This window comes from Triturus cristatus, chromosome 4_1, assembly GCF_964204655.1.
Source record: "Triturus cristatus chromosome 4_1, aTriCri1.1, whole genome shotgun sequence".
NCBI lineage: Eukaryota > Metazoa > Chordata > Amphibia > Caudata > Salamandridae > Triturus > Triturus cristatus.
In genome coordinates, this window is record NC_140585.1 from 1,170,182,515 (window position 1) to 1,170,197,046 (window position 14,532).

The following is a 14,532-nucleotide window of genomic DNA, read 5'->3' on the forward strand; positions in this document are numbered from 1 at the left end:
TCTAAAAGTGCTATTTTCAAACATAGAATTTAAAAACCATCCATCCTAAAGGGTGTGTTATTAAATTCTGAGTTCAGGGATACTAAACTCGACTTGCTACCATGCTCCCTGAGTCAGATAGATTATAATGGAGTTAATAATCAGTCTGCCCAGTCTGGCCTATTGGAGGCAGGTAGCCCTTCAATAGTGAAAAACGAAAATGGCTGTAATTCACTATTAGGTCATGCCACACACATCAGGGCATGACCTACCTTTTACCAACAATGCACCCTGCCCTAGGGCCTACCATAGAGGTGTCTGAAAGGTGGCAAAGTGAAGGTTTAGAGACTGGCAAGTAGGTTTCCTTACCAAGTCGACATGGCAGTCAGGGACTGCACGCAGGCGCCGCGGTGGCAGGCCTGAGACACATTTTGCACGCTGCTTCTGTGGGTGGCACAACCAGTGCTGCAAGCCCACCAGCAGCAGTTAACTTACACGCCCTTGGCACGCGCAGTGCACTAGACTAGGGTCTGAACAGTAAGTCAACCAAGCCAATCATGGTAACACCAATCAACGTAACAATTTAGCATAGGGAGCACTTGCACTGTGGCACTGATCAGCAGTGGCACAGTGCCCAAAGCAATAATCCAGCAAAAACATCGTAAACAGAGGAGGCAAACAGAAAAAAATGGAGGAGAGACTCATGCCAATGATGCCAGGTCTAACACGTGTCCCCTCCAGCTGAAATGTGGGGAGAACTACCCTTCACCCAGGGAGTCCTCATCACTAAGGCGGAAAAATCTGGACAGACCATCAGCATTGGCGTGATCTGTACCAGGGCGGTGTTCCACCGTAAAGTCCATCCCCTGTAGGGAAATGGACCACCTCAACAGCTTTGGGTTCTCACCCCTCATCTGCATTAACCATCTGAGGGGCCTGTGGTCTGTCTGAACCCGGAAGTGAGTCCCAAACAGGTAGGGTCTTAGCTTCTTCAGCGCCCAGACCACAGCAAATGCCTCACGCTCTATCGCACTCCACCTTTGTTCCCTGGGAAGTAACCTCCGGCTGATGAAGGCTACAGGTAAGTCTCGGCCCTCCTCATTCATCTGTGCTAGAACAGCCCCCACACCATGCTCTGAAGCGTCCGTCTGGACAATGAATTCTTTTGAAAAGTCGGGTGCCTGGAGGACCGGTGCTGTACACATTGCAGTTTTCAGGGTGTCAAAGGCTTTCTGACAGGCGTCAGTCCAGATCACAAGTCTCGGCTGCTTCCTGGAAGCCAGCGAGGTCAAGGGGTGCACAATGTTGCCATACCCCTTGACAAACCTCCTGTAGTAACCCGTGAGACCCAAGAAGGCTCTCACCTGAGTCTGGGTTTTGGGCGGTTCCCAAGCCAGGATGGTATCTATCTTGGGTTGCAGGGGGGCCACCTTGCCGCTCCCTACTTGGTGCCCCAAGTACACCACTGAACCCTGCCCAATCTGGCACTTACTAGCCTTGATTGTGAGGCCTGCTCTGCGCAGGGCCAACAACACTTCCTGGAGGTGGCGCAAGTGTTCCTCCCAGCTGGCGCTGAACACTGCTATATCATCCAGGTAGGCGGCGCTGAAATCTTCCAGCCCGGCCAATACCTGGTTAACCAACCTCTGGAATGTGGCAGGGGCATTCTTCATCCCAAAGGGCATCACACGGAACTGGTAGTGCCCATCTGGTGTGGAGAATGCAGACCTCTCTTTTGCCCCATCAGTCAAGGCGATCTGCCAGTACCCAGACGTTAGATCAAACGTACTAAGGTACCGGGCAGCCCCCAACCGATCGATGAGCTCATCAGCTCTGGGGATGGGGTGCGCGTCAGTCTTGGTGACCGAATTGAGTCCTCGGTAATCCACACAGAACCGAAGTTCTGGTGAAGCACCAGGCGCTGCAGCCTTTGGGACCAAGACCACTGGGCTGGCCCAAGGACTGCTAGAGGACTCAACCACCCCTAAGGCAAACATCTTGGAGACCTCCTCCTTGATGTATGCTCTGACCTTGTCAGTCACCCTGTAGGCCTTGTGCCTCACAGGAGTGCTGTCCCCAGTGTCCACATCATGGACACACCACTGAGTGACACCAGGGATCAAGGAGAACAGATCAGGGAATTGTACCAACAGATGGCGACAATCTTGCTGCTGCTCAGGGGTCAGTGTGTCAGAGAGGACAACACCATCCACTGACCCATCTTTTTCTTTTGCACACAGGAGGTCAGGAAGAGGCTCACTCTCCTCCTCCATCCCAGCATCTGTGGCAAGGAGCATGCCCACTTCGGACCTTTCTAAGTGGGGCTTTAACCGGTTGACATGCAGGACCCTTAAGGGGTTCCTGGGAGATTTCAAGTCCACCAAGTAGGTGACATCGCTCTTCTTCTCCACAACCTCAAATGGTCCAGTCCACCTGTCCTTGAGCGCACAAGGTTCCACAGGGGCCATGACCCAAACTTTCTGACCAGGTTGAAGCTCAACCAGAGTGGCATTCTGATCGTACCACCGCTTCATCTCTTCCTGGCTGGCCTCCAGATTTGCCTGAGCAAGATCTCTGAAGCGCCGAGTCTGGTTCCTAAAGGCCAGCATGTAACTATATACATCCTGGGGAGGTTTCCTGGGAGATTGCTCCCAGCCTTCTTTGACCAGACTCAAAGGTCCTCTTACCGGGTGACCATACAAAAGCTCAAAGGGGCTGAACCCTAGAGACTTCTGTGGCACCTCACGGTAAGCAAACAGCAGGCATGGCAAGAGGACGTCCCATTTACGCCTCATTGGTTCTTCAAGACCCATGATCATGCCTTTTAGGGTCCGGTTGAATCTCTCAACCAGCCCATTACCTTGAGGGTGGTAAGGAGTGGTAAACTTGTAGGTTACCCCACACTCCTTCCACAGAGACTTCATATAATTCGAAATGAAGTTGGTGCCTCGGTCTGACACCACCTCTCTGGGGAACCCCATGCGGGAGAAACCACCCATCAGTGCCCGTCCCACCACGGGGGCCGTCACTGTTCGGAGAGGGATGGCTTCCGGGTACCGGGTGGCATGGTCCACCAAGACCAGGATAAACCTGTTGCCCATGGCTGTCTTGGGGTCCAGTGGCCCCACAATGTCAATTCCCACTCGCTCAAAGGGGGTACTGACGACGGGAAAAGGTTGGAGGGGAGCCTTCTGCTTCCGCCCACTTTTCCCACTTGCCTGGCAAGTTTGACAGGTCCTACAATGGATATCTGAATCCCTTCTCATCTGGGGCCAATAAAAATGGGTGACAAGCCTGTCATAGGTCTTGTCCTGCCCCAGATGTCCAGCTAACGGAACGTCATGAGCCAACCCCAGTAGGAAGGCTCTGAAGCGCTGGGGTACCACCAGCACACGGGCTGACCCAGGCTCAGCAGCCTTAGGCTCGCTATACAGGAGGTCGTTCTCCCAGTAGACCCAATGTGATCCTGACTGATCACCTGTCGTTTGGGCTGAGGCCTGCTGCCTCATACCCACAAGAGAAGGGCACACTTTCTGTTCAGCACAAAATTCCTCCCTGGAGGGACCACCATCCTGCTGCCAATGGGTCAGCTCGGGCAGGTCTCCCAGTTCGGCCACTTGTTCTCCTGTCGGTTCCAGGGCATCCCCCTCAGGGTCTGCTCCCTCCTGGACCGCGGGATCGATGGGGGACGGTTTCCCGCGCCCCCTGCCTCTTCTCTTCACGGTTGGGACCTGGGCCATACTTTCAGGCTCCGGGCCCCCATCAACTCCCTTACTGACTGACATGGACCGGGTGGTCGCACACACCCACTCAGGCAGACCCAACATTTCCAGATGCGCTTTTCTCTCCACCTTAGCCCAAGGGGAGTCCTCCAAATCATTGCCCAAGAGACAATCAACAGGCATGGCGGGCCTCACAGCAACCTGAAGAGTACCTGAGACCCCCCCCCACTCAAAGGGAACTTGAGCTACCTCACACTGACTCTGTGAGTTGTCAGCAGCTACAACGGGGTAGAATGCATGAGGGACCACCTGCTCTCTGGACACCAAGTGACACTTGACAGCTGTCACACTCGCTCCGGTGTCTCTGAGAGCTTCCACCCTATGGCCATTAATGGTCACCCACTGCCTATATTTCTTAGTGTTACTAGGCAGAGGGGTTGGAGGGACCATTTCCACGTCTCCTAAAGAGACCAGGGACATTTCTGCGGGACCCCACCCACCGGGGGCACCCATCTCCTCCCCTCCCAGGGCTACACTCGCTACCTGACGAGGGGGTGCACGCGGCGGTGCATTCGAATCCTTCATGGGACACTGGGGATCATAATAACGGTGTCCCACCTGCTTACAGGCATAGCAGGTCATGGGGCCCCTGTGAACAGGTTTACCTGTCGGGGCCTCTGGCTTCTTTACAGGGGGAGGCTGGGAACCCTTCCCTTGGTTCCCTTGGGGACTACTTTGGGGCCCTTTCTGAAACTCCCTCTGTTTACCCCTGTCCCCCCCACTCTTCTGCTGGGGACCCTGCCCACCTTTGGCTGAGTCTCCCACTGGACCCTTGTGGACCCTGGTACTGACCCAGCGGTCCGCCTCCTCAGCAAGTTTTCTAGGGTTAGATATCTTGCTATCAACAAGGTGCTGGCGTAGCTCTGGAAAACAGTTATTAGACAAGTGCTCCCAAGCAAACAAATCATAAAGAGCATCATAACTATCAACCTTGCTACCCTTTATCCAACCATCCATGGTTCTGCAGAAAAAAGACACATATTCAACCCACGTAGTACCAGGCAACTTCTTACATTCTCTAAAGGTTTGTCTGTACTTTTCTGGAGTTAAGCCATATCTCAGCATTAAAGCATCTTTCATATGAGTATAAGACATCCTATCCTCAGCAGGAAGGCTCAACAAGGTATCTCTCCCCTCGTTTGTAAAGCGGCTCCACAACCCCGTTCCCCAATCCTTCTCAGGGACCCGGTGGGCCAATAACGCTAACTCATATGCTTTAAACCATTGGCTAATATCTTCATTCTTACTGTAATCTTTGATCACATCTTTAGGAAAATAAAACCTACTTTCTGCAGGCACGGATGGAGTGCTGCCACCAGAGGGATTCAACTCTAAACTCTTAGTTTTAAGCTCCATCTCCCTCACCATCTTCTCACGTTCAAACGCTAATTTCTCTCTCTCAAAATCTAATCTTTTGCTCTCCATTTCAGCTTCTCTCTTGCTTCTCGCATTCTCTAATTCCAACTGCCCTCCTAATTTAAGTTTTGCCATTTCTAACTTGTACCCCCTCTCCTTCTCCCTGTCTTCTAATTCTTCGGGGGAAAGGCTCCTAGAGGACGCACTACTGCCTGGAGATGACACTGGCCCACCTGTGGGCTCTTCCTCTTCTTCTTCCTCTTCCGGTACCACCACCGGATCAGAGGGATTTCTGGCCTCTAACCAGGCCTTCAGCGCTTTGAGGAAGCCCTCTTTCTTTGAGACACCTGTGGTAGGAACTTTAAACTGCTTGCAAAATCCTTTTAGATCTTTTAGCGTGTAGGAATCTATCTTCTCCTTATCGAATTCCCCCACAACATTCTCCACAGGTGTAGCAGCTCCGGCATTCTCCATGGTCAAAACTGGCAGTGTTTAAGAAAATAAGCTCCAGGAAAGCGGAGAACAAAAATAGAATATCCTACCAAACAGACTGTGGCTGCGTTATGGTCTGCTTTCACTATGTAGCGTACACTAATCACTGCACATGAGTCATAAATGCAAAGTTCAATCCTCACCGCTGACCACCAATGTTAGAACCGGCGGTCTCTAGTTGGCAGAGGTATACACTTCTGACAAATAGGGACCAACCAACTCTAGTCAGGGCAAGGGGATTACACACTCAGATAACCCCTGCTACCCCCTTGGTAGCTTGGCAGAGCAGACAGGCTTATCTCAGAGGCAGTGTGTTAAGCATTTATGACCACATACAGTAATAAAGTGAATACACTACAGATGGACACGACACCGAAGTTATTATAAAAATAGGATCTTTATATAAGGTTTAGCACAAGACCAAATAACGACAAAAATATACCACAGTCTTAATAAATACTCTTTGGAAGGAAAAATAATAGTTCAAGTAAGGTTTCTTCTTGGCAAATAGTTGTTTAGCAAAGTATTCTTCTGAGCACAGTTCTTTGGCAACAATGTAACCCCCACAGGAGTCACACGACGTCGAGTCTACAAGATTCCCAAGGTTCGGCGTCGACCGCGAGGAGCGCTACGTCGAGCCTGGAGTTGCAACAGACCCCACAAGTACAGTACCTTGAGAAACGAAGAAACCGATGATCCACGGCGTCGAGATGTCGGCGTCGAGGTCGGCGTCGATCGTGCCTCGGAGTCGGGTCAATCCGCAGCGGCGTCGAGGGATGTCGGGCCGGAGCAGCGCTCACGGCGTCGAGAAGGGCGTCGAGTCGATGCGATCAGCAGCGGCGTCGGGACGGGGTCGCTTGGAGGTGGAGCCGATACTCACTCCTCACTGGCGTCGATACCGGCGTCGAGACGGGGTCACTTGGAGCCGGGGCCGATACCCACTGCTCACTGGCGTTGCTGCTGGCGTCGATCGGGCCCGGTGGCCGGCGTCGAAGGCTCGGGACACTGGAGCCGTTACTCACGATGTCGAGCTGGATTCGGCGGCGTCGGCGGCGTCGAGACTGCAGATTTTCCCTTGTGTACTGGAAACAACACTTTCCAGCAATTCAGCAATTCAGTAGATGGTGAAGTCCTTTGGCCCTGTGACTTCAACAGGAGACTGGCACTCTTCCAGTCCTTGGAGATTTCCTAGCAAGTGTTCAGAGAGTACACACCAAGTTCCTCTCTCCTTGTTCCTTGGCAAAAATAAAGAAGCAGCTTTCAGGTTCCTCCACAGCAAAACAGCACTCTGGCAGAAAGGGGGAGGCAAGTCCTTAGATCAGCAGGCTTCTTGTCCTTGGTACAGGTTTCCTTGTCAGAAGTGATCTGAGTTCTTGGTTCAGGGGTCCTTCTCTTATACCCCTTTTTCCCTTTGTTCCCTTTGTCCAAGCAGGGCGATTCCCACCATCTCAGGTTTGTTGTGGGTGTTGCCAGGCAGAGGCACCTGGCCTATTCACTGGGCAGGGCAGAGTCCTCAGCCGCCCAGCAGGAGGCGGGGCCAGTATTGTCACTGGTAGGAGCAGGGCTATCAGTCGCCCAGCAGGAGGCGGGGCCAGTATTGTGTCAGGCAGGGCAGGCTACTCTTCCCTCACTCTACGTGTAAACGCCCCATTCACCCCACACTGACTCACTCAGACCTCTGGAGCCACTCAGCCCCTGACACACACACCAAACCAGCAGAGACCGGTAGATAGTTGGACAAGAAAATAGCCACTTTCTAAAAGTGCTATTTTCAAACATAGAATTTAAAAACCATCCATCCTAAAGGGTGTGTTATTAAATTCTGAGTTCAGGGATACTAAACTCGACTTGCTACCATGCTCCCTGAGTCAGATAGATTATAATGGAGTTAATAATCAGTCTGCCCAGTCTGGCCTATTGGAGGCAGGTAGCCCTTCAATAGTGAAAAACGAAAATGGCTGTAATTCACTATTAGGTCATGCCACACACATCAGGGCATGACCTACCTTTTACCAACAATGCACCCTGCCCTAGGGCCTACCATAGAGGTGTCTGAAAGGTGGCAAAGTGAAGGTTTAGAGACTGGCAAGTAGGTTTCCTTACCAAGTCGACATGGCAGTCAGGGACTGCACGCAGGCGCCGCGGTGGCAGGCCTGAGACACATTTTGCACGCTGCTTCTGTGGGTGGCACAACCAGTGCTGCAAGCCCACCAGCAGCAGTTAACTTACACGCCCTTGGCACGCGCAGTGCACTAGACTAGGGTCTGAACAGTAAGTCAACCAAGCCAATCATGGTAACACCAATCAACGTAACAATTTAGCATAGGGAGCACTTGCACTGTGGCACTGATCAGCAGTGGCACAGTGCCCAAAGCAATAATCCAGCAAAAACATCGTAAACAGAGGAGGCAAACAGAAAAAAATGGAGGAGAGACTCATGCCAATGATGCCAGGTCTAACAGGCACCACTCTCAAATATTTGACTCTGACCTCTCATGATTAGTCAAAGACAACACAAGATTTTGTTCTGCTTTTTCACAGATAAGCCAAACGCTCACATTTTTAGGCTTTGCCCTCATATGGTTAGACCCTCATGAGATTAGGCTCCACCCACTGATAGCGGGACACTGAGCTAACATGATTAGGTTCTGTCTTCTTGTGTTTAGGCTCTGCCATCGCATGATTAGGCTCTGCCCTCCTACAGTTAGGTGCCACACTCATTTGATTGGGCTCAGCCTTCTTTAATTCAGACACACCTTAACACAATAATGAGCCTCCCTAACCTGGTTAGGCCTTGCTTTCTAATGATTAGACTCTGTGGTCTCATGTCTGGGCGCTGCTCTCATGTGATTAGGGGCACGCTGTCTTCTCCTGATTATCCTGTGACTTCTCAAGGCTAGGTGGTATCCACAAAGGAAGAGGCTCTACACTATAATGGTTGGACACTTCTCACTTTAGTAACTGTTAGGCATTGCCCTCACACAATGAGGCTCTACCGTCTCATGGTTAGGCACAAATCTTGCATGTTTAGGCTCTGCCCTTTCATTGTGAGGCATCACCCTCATATAATTAAGCACTTCACTGACACGATGACACTTCCATCACATAAGTCTGCACTGTGTTGATAACTATCCCAGAAGTACTTTCTCCTTTATTTTATTAAAGAATAAGGAATATGGTGATGCTTGGCCGCCGATCATTATACAAAATCAATTAAAACTCTATGGAGACTGACTCTTTCTTTTCATTCCTCTTTTTGATATGTTTCCATTTTAAGATATAGATGCTTATTCAAAAGTGTAAACATTACATTCATGTAGTGATGACCACCAACTTCTCAATCTACCAATGTTCTCCAGGGTTTGGGGTGAGCATGATATCTGTACAAAAACAAATGCCTTTGTTAGTTGCAGAGCCTTTGCGTGCTGGTATTGTGTTGTTTCTCACTTATGGTATCTACTAGGAGTGAGATCATTTGTATTTTGTTTACCATGGCTAAAATTGTTTGGAAACATTTATTGTGCCTTGGATTAGTATCTAGCCTGATCTCCTATGCTTACCATCCAATGTTAGGATAACAAGCCCAACAATGCATAGTGACGGGTTACAGGATGAAAGATGCCATACTTCCTTAAACCTGCTGAAGATGTACCTTCATGCCAGCACAAAATCTATGTGTTAATTGAGTCAACCTACTTTCAGACAGACATTTTCTCAGCCCCACACCCTTCCCAAATACTCATGACCCATCTATCGTACTTTCTGCCATGCTCATGGACAACACTCAATAATTCAGTCTATGATTTTGCTGTCTTATCACTGAATATTCTAATATTTGAGTGTTTTTGGTGACTCTTCTTGAACTTAACTCATGTTCTTTAAATCTTGTCTAAGATCGTTTCAATTTCCTCCATCTGAATCCCCACTTTCCCTATTGAACCTGGCTGAGTAATTGGCACTCCAATATTCTGCATTCAATGGCTTTGCAATGCCAGGCAACCAAGGTAGTGCTGGCTGGTGACATTTGAAAGTGATGAGGCATGAAACCTTTGGTGAAGTGCACCACGGCGAGCGAGTGAGTCTTGACGACCTAATGGGACTTCGGAGTGTGGGGCGGGGGCGGACGAGTCCCCCACACCCGAAAAGTTTGAAAAATGAGTGGGCAAATGGTGCATTTTCAAGCAAGTGTGAGAAAACAAGAAATGTCAATAAAGCAATTGTGAAAGTGCAGTTATTAAGTTAGACTTGGCTTTTTCAACAGGTTAACCCCCCCAGACTTTTTGGCTTCCTGTTTTTGACCCTATGTTTGTTGGTTTTAGGACTCTGGGCACTTTACCACTGCTGTTCAGTGCTAAATTGCACATGCTGTCCATGTAAATTGTGTTTATGAATTGGTGATTCCATGATTGGCATATTTGATTTACTGGTAAGTCCATAGCATAGTGCACTGTGTGTGCCCTGGGACTGTAAATCAAATTATGCTAGTGGGCCTGCAGCACTGATTGTGCTACCCACATGAGCAGCCTCTAATTGTAACTCAGACCTGCCACTGCAGTGTCTGCGCGCAGTTTGTAACTGCCATGTTGACCTGGCAACTGCACGCACTTGCATCTATAGCAAGTGTACACTGTCATTTGTTGCCTGGCTGCACAGCTTTGAGGTTAATACAATAATCTTTAACTAATTTTGCTTCATTAGAAATGCAATAAAAACATATTGAAATCAATCACACTTTTGTTTATTATTGTAGGTGGCTTTCCTCACCTATGAAACACTCTTTCAAATGAACAATGTTAAATGTATCATACATTGGTATTTAAGACTAACCTAAAAGAGTTTTGAAAGAAACATAGCAAATTTTCATATTTAACAAAAATAATTGTTCTCTCAATAAGTTGTGTATATGTCCAATGCATTTCTGCAAGAAGATCCCTTCTTCAGGGGACACTGCATCTAGTCAGTTAGAAGGATATTCGATAATTAGTAGTTAACATGTGAATGTGATTAGAAATATAGAAAAAAGTTCTCCATTCCTAAGGTGTAGTTCTGAGATGCTAAGGGTTGAAAGCCCTCAACAAAAACCATCACTAAGCTATTGTGATATGAAGACAGCTACTCACTCAAGGTAATGCAACTGCATGTGCTTGTAAGTAAAATCTTCATATACGCTTATTTAAAAAACGTGACCTACAGAGTAATCAATGTGAAAATGGAGTATTATTCATCAGATCTAAATGACCAAGGTGGAACTAAGTGAAAAGTACAGAAGTTACTTCCTCAAGAGAAAGCCATTATATTGCGGAGTGATCAAAAACGCTCAAATTGCTGAACCATGTTCCTGTAAAATGATCAAAGACAGTGGCTATAACGTATGTGTACTTGCTGTTAAGATAACAACTAATACTGCATGTTTTGAAGGAACATCTTACCTTCGTGAAATGCTTTGTTTGTCTGTACTCGATCCATCGCATGCTGCAACAATTGCAGTATCTAGCGTTAGAGATGTGGCATTAAAAACAAATGAAAATGGAAACAAGACTTGTGTTGTAAGATAAAGCGTCATCAGTGAAATGTGGTCGCCATCTTTAAAGCACATTAATTGCTAATTGTGAGAATTAGTTGGATAAAATAGTCTGTATGCGTGGTGTGAAGAAATGTTGATGATTCTATCCGATGTGAGTGTATGGCACAAATATGGGGATTAACTGCAAAACATAAAGATCAGAAATCGATTACCTAGTGCTCGTGGGCCCACTTACCAGACCCTAATCTTCCCTTTTCTTACATATAAGTGACCTATAAGGTAGGCCGATGGTACCCCTGTGGGCAGGGTGCTGTGTATGTTAAAGATAGGACATGTACTGATGTGTGTGACATGTCCTGGTAGTGAATTGCAGTGCATTTCATTTTTCACTACAGAAAGGCAATCTGTCCCATAGGGTAGAATGGAAGTTTTACTTATAACATTTTATAAGCATAACTTCCCATTGGGTCAAGATGGGGAAATTGATTTTAGTATGCCAGGACTCAGAATGTAAAAATGTTTCTTTTAGTAAAGATAATTTTTATGTTCTGTGTTTGTAAATACTGCTTTTAGAATGTAGGCATTTTCTTCCTTATCCATCCTATGTGCCTCTGCTGGTTTGTGTATTGACTGTAGGCTTTGGAGTGATAGGGGCTTGGGATGTGCATTCTCTCAGACAGCCACTGGAGGAGGGGGGGTTGATGTGTGTCCTGCCTTTCCTGAATGAGTCAGATCTGGGGTGAATAGACCAGGCTGCTTTCAGAGTAGTGGGAGGAGTTTTCACTAGCACCTGAATAGACCTGCTCTGCATTTAGAGTGGTAGGCGGACATTTTCTTTGCAATAGGCCCTGTCTGCCTTGGACAATGCTGTCTCCACCTCCTGCCGGGAATCTGGGCCAGAGTGTACATAACTGGATTTGGCTGAGCACAGAGCTTCTCTGCACAAAGAGAACAAAGGGCTGTGCTGTTTAAATATTGGGGCCCAGACCCCAGTATTTTAGACTGCCGCTGAACTAAGGAACCTGTCAGGAAGAAGAGCTGAAAATGTTGCCAGGAGGAACTGCCACTATTCTGTGCTCTCTGCTGTGTTTGCCTGCTGCTTGCTGCTTCTGTCTTGGGCAGGGAAAGGACTGGATTGTACTTTCATCATCCTGCACCGCTTCCAATTTGCAACACAACCACAACAGTTGCCCTGACCGACTCGCATCGATGTGTCAGCCGCAACAAGAAAAGTACTGTTCACGAGTCTGTCCACGCTTTAGCTGGCCCATACTGATGCAGTCGGCTGGAACTGGTAGACTCTGTTGTTTACACCACCGCGTTAGCCCCGGACAGAGCTACCGACTCAGAAGAACTGTGTTTTTTAGATATTTCTGCAATTTAGAGGATATCTTGCAAATTATATATTGTTAAGTATTGTATGTTGGACTCCTATCATTTTGGTCTTGTTTTGGATCTATCAAAATATTGGATATCTTTCTAAACTGACGGAGTGTCCTTTTCTCGTGCCTTTACTGTGTTACTGTGGATTATGTGCAAATGCTTTACACACTGCCTCTGAGATAAGCCTGTCTGCTTGTGCCAGGCTACCAAGGGAGTGAGCAGGGGTTATTTTAGAAGTGTATCCCCTTTACCCTGACTAGAAAGAAGGGGCCCCAGCTTGGACAATGGTACAACCCATTGCCAACTAGATACCCCCATTTCTAAAATTACATTAATAAAGAAATGTCATATAATAACACAGGTAGCTGCTTATTCAGTATAACCAAATAGCTTCATAACAGACTTCGAGATAACAATACTGATTTTTGTAGACAAAATCAGCCCGTCTGTGTTTAATAGCTGCCAACTTCTCAATAAGTTGAACTTTAAAATCTGGGATTCTTTTGACAAGGTCTCTCTCTAAAGAGAGCATTGCTTAAGCATTCAATCTTTCCTCAACCATTGTGTTCCTTAGGAATGTCTTGATTCTGTTTGAAGTGGAAAAACATTGTTCCAACTCTGCTGTTGTCATCAACGTGGTAATGATTATTTTTTAGTATAGCCACTGTCTCTGTAAGTGACTTTTCCATATTAGTTTCTGAATTAAAGCCAGCAAAGAAATGGCACCAGTGGCCTGGTGTATACATGTATTCTGTACAGTACAATCAACTCAGTTCTCAGTGCCATTTTGTTGAGCGTAGGATAAGCTTCCACAGCCTCATTCAGAGCTTGTTCAGGAAAGCAATTATCATATTTCGCAAACGGATCACTTTGCAGTAATGCAGCACTCACCAAATGTTTTCTAAAAGAAAAACATTCCAGTGCATTCACAATTATAATGCCATATTCCTCCTTTGCAATTTGGACCAGACTGCTGATGTTTTTCTTGCGGTTTGAGAAAGTAGAAAACTTTGGCAGTCTGCTATCTAAATTGTTAACCCCACCTCTCACTTTGCTCACACTGGTGACAAACAGACTGGTAGCTCTTTGCACAAAAACAGTATCTATTTCTCGTTTTTTTTAACTGGGTGTATAAGATTGCAACATGACGCATTATTTCATGAAATAAAACAGAAAGAACTGAAACTTCCTGCCTTGTAGTGCTCTAGCAACCCCATGGGCTTCGTTCCGACTTTTGAATTCAAAGTCAACATTGGCTTCTATGGCATTGAAACATTTCTCAGGATCAATCCTATAATGGAATATTAGGTTGATTGTACATATGTGAAAGTTCCAACAAGTTGAGGATCCCTTTGGAAGCCTTATTTAGCCACAATTTTCTATAGTACTTCCGTTCTTTTGGGGGAACGTGAGAAGAATGTTGCCATGACTCCGACATTCAAAAAGAAAATTTATGCCTCTGAGATCTTTGATACTGCCTGTTGCATAATAACCTTAAGTTGGTGGGCGTAACAGTTCACATAATGAACATTAGGGTACATATTTCTAACTTCTTTTCTGTACTCCACCAAGGCTTCCACTCATTACTGACGCACCGTCATAGCTTTGTGCAATACGTTTTTGTTTTTGAGGTTGCGCTGAAAAAATCAAGTTCAGTTCACATAGTATAGTTGAAGTAATGGTTTCTGCACTAGAGTCACTTAAATGTGTGAAACCATAGAACGTCTCCACAACTTTACTGTCATTGTCAAGGTACCGAAAAACTAATACAGGACTGTGTTTTTGTGGCCCCATCAGTGGTGTCATCAGCCTGAATAGCCACAAAGTGTGTGTTTTTCACCTATTGGACAATATAGCTTCTCATCATTTCTAGCATTTACACAAGGAGTTAATGTTGTATCATTTTAGAGGTGCCCTTAAAGACTGTAGCACTTGCTAAATGTGCTTCCATTTAATTCTCTATTGCTATTAAATCCACTAGGCCTCTGAATATACTAGAATATGAGGAAACTTAAG

General features: G+C 47.0%; 1 protein-coding gene across 1 annotated transcript in view; it reads left to right on the forward strand.

The window, feature by feature from the left end:
• Positions 1 to 8,843, forward strand: part of LOC146856278 (dehydrogenase/reductase SDR family member 4-like) — a 268,293-nt gene extending 259,450 nt beyond the window's left edge. Inside the window, exon 10 of the mRNA XM_085654373.1 lies at positions 8,072 to 8,843. The gene's annotated coding sequence lies outside the window, so the exon portion shown is untranslated. The remainder of the gene's footprint in view (positions 1 to 8,071) is intronic.
• Positions 8,844 to 14,532: the final 5,689 nt, after the last annotated feature.